This window comes from Cetorhinus maximus, chromosome 25 (genome assembly GCF_964194155.1).
Source record: "Cetorhinus maximus chromosome 25, sCetMax3.hap1.1, whole genome shotgun sequence".
NCBI classification, from domain to species: Eukaryota; Metazoa; Chordata; class Chondrichthyes; order Lamniformes; family Cetorhinidae; genus Cetorhinus; species Cetorhinus maximus.
This window is the reverse complement of record NC_135903.1, coordinates 8,150,467-8,153,331: the sequence shown is the minus strand read 5'-3', so window position 1 is coordinate 8,153,331 and position 2,865 is coordinate 8,150,467. Positions and strand designations below refer to the sequence as shown.

General features: G+C 38.8%; 1 non-coding gene across 1 annotated transcript; it reads left to right on the top strand.

Moving 5' to 3' along the window:
• The first annotated feature begins 1,790 nt into the window (after nucleotides 1-1,790).
• Nucleotides 1,791-1,864, top strand: trnan-guu (transfer RNA asparagine (anticodon GUU)). Its single transcript has one exon. It is a non-coding gene; the product is annotated as a tRNA-Asn (tRNA).
• Nucleotides 1,865-2,865: the final 1,001 nt, after the last annotated feature.

Sequence of the window (2,865 nt, the reverse complement as noted above, 5' to 3'; positions counted from 1 at the left end):
CCTACGCAAACGCTGTTAGTGTTCAGGTGCGACGTGAGTAGTGAGTGTGCCTTGTAATGAAAAATCTTTACATTTTTTTTACAAACCACAGGTATTTTGAGGTTTAGAGCGAGGTCCAGCAATACTCACCGGTGCAGCCATGATGACGATTCATGATGCAGCACGCAAGTGGCTAAATGCCTGATGCCTGAACATAAATTGAAGGTTGAGGGGCACTCAAACCGACTATATTGTGCATGTGCCTGTTCAGGCAATATTATTTAAACTGGAAACATATTAAGCTGCGTTATGAACATTTACAGGCCTCTAGGAGATTGTTCATATGACTCGCACCAGAATATCAGTAAAGTCTAAAATGCAAAAGATTTAAGACAAATTTTTCACTGGTGTAGACTGGAAATCAGAAATTCAGCCAATAATGGAAACGGTGCACCGATATTCCAATTGAGATTCCGATTAAGGCGACTAGAGACCATGGCGAGTATTAAAGCACACAATTCTGGTGGGGGAGGGGAAAGCCTACAAATTATTCCGTGTTTGTATTTTTCACCTCTGCGAGTGCACGAATCTAGAATGTCGTTACAATAATTATTCAGGACATTATTTTCTAGCTTTACTCCCCCCCACCCCCATTATCAATGATCAATTTGCAAGGTTATTAAAGTAAAAAAAATAATAAAATCTGAAGATACAGTGCTTTCAGTCACAATCCGGAATGAGTAATTACAATGAGAAACTGATTGCAGATGCTTTTTACAGGCTGCAGCCCGTGGAATCTATTACCTTTACCATTCAGCCAATTATCTCCCCTCCCCCAACAGGCAGATTCATTTACATCAGCTGAGCAACGTGATCCGTCTGCAGCCGCCGGCTGATTGACAGCTGCAACCGGGCTTTGCTGGTTTCCTGTTAACCGTTTGATGCCTCGGGAAATTAATACAAAAAAGCAACTCCCCCCCCAACCCCCCGAGTCTTGGAATTGCAGGCACACCGTGTTCTTGCAAACATTTGTGCCTTTTTTTCCTCAAGTTGCATTTCCAAAATATAAATTTAGCAACAGAGGCACGTGCTCCAGGGCAAAATCCTACAATGTCCCCCATCCACTTAATTCTGAATAAATCACAGTGCAACTCTTACTTGGTTTCACGCTTAAAAAAAATAAAGCTTGCAAGGGACACAAAAGAATCGCAAATGAGTTAAAGGCAGAAATCGTTTTCTTTTGCTGTTTAATTCAATAATACACCGTTGCACCGTAGAAGTATTAATAACAATCGAGTTCATATTTAAAATCATACTAACGGAGGTTAATATCCACGTGGGTTTCATCTGCTACATTACCACCTTCACATAGAACATAGAGCAACATTAATTCCTTTTCACTAACAGCTGCAAAAGGGCTGCAAAACAGAGTGATGTGATTATTCATTTTTTTTTGCACGTTGCATGTAACCCTTATAAAGACCCTTTATGTCTACTGTTTCCTCCAATCCCATACATATGCAGGATATTGTACTCAGAATATATGTGAATCCTTACCGCACCACACTACAGAAAATCTGAGATCTGGTACATATATATTAAAAAAAAACCCTCACACCAGTCCTGAAGGTGTTAACGTGGACATGCAGCGTTTAAAACTGCAGCCCACTAAATGGAATCTCCTTTCTTTTTATTTCTAGACGTTTATCTTTCTATCCGTGCATTCATTTTTAAACCAGGGCTGTACACCAAAGAAAAAGCTTCAGAATTATGTTACTCAGGCAACACAGATGAATCGGCCCTGCCAGGCAGTCTCTGTGGCGCAATCGGTTAGCGCGTTCGGCTGTTAACCGAAAGGTTGGTGGTTCGAGCCCACCCAGGGACGGCATAATTTTCCTCCCCAACAACACTAGGAGATTTTTGATTTTTTAGCTTTTCATTTTACAATTTATTTCACTTTAAATGATTAGAAAAATTACAGTAACCATAGCATGGACTCCATAATCCCTCTTGCGTTGAATTCTATTGCCTTTGTTGCTGAGACAATTTCACAAGGCATTACACAACATTATATTTATATATTCTTAATATTTTAGTTAATATTCTTAATACTTTACCTACAGGAAACATACTTACCGTGTGTATTAATTATGATATGTAAAACTTATTAAATTCTTTTCTTAGAAATTATTTTATTATCTCATTAATAATATGCATTTCTAAGCAGCAATGTTTTGTTTCCTGGTTCTTTCCTCGTGTATTAATACAGTCTCAGCCCATATTTCAAACTGCTGTTCGATTTATTAAATCGGAAGACTCTGGCCCTTAGCGACGCTGCACATCACAGCAACCGTCAGCACAACGGCTGTAAAAAAAATGATTTTCCTCAAAAATTCTCATTTCACAATTGCAGAAATTCTAAAATGTGAACATTTCAAGAGGCCAGAGTCTGTCTTTTTTTAAAAACGTTTGGTGCATTTTCTCAGCATTTTTTTTTCCAGTTCAGTCTGAGTATACACATTGTCAACCTCTCGGAGTCGAGACTTTGCATAAAAAACCTTTATATTTATTTAAATGTTGACAAATTGTAGCCCCCCCGACGTATAAACACAGCCATTTTGAAATTGCCTTGTGAAAACAACCTCACAAAGGCTGCCTGGCACCAAATTTTGTGCCACAGATCTGGGCCCTCTGTTTCACAGGCAGCGGTTTAGACGTTGGGGGGGGGTTTTGCACAAATAACCTAACTTCATTTTGATTGGATTACATCCCTGTTTGAAGATCCAAATTTATCTATGTATATCATCAATGACATACCTATTACTTGTCATTACCATATTCTCTATTACTTGTGTCCAAACCGAATACTCAATGCCCTGATTAACT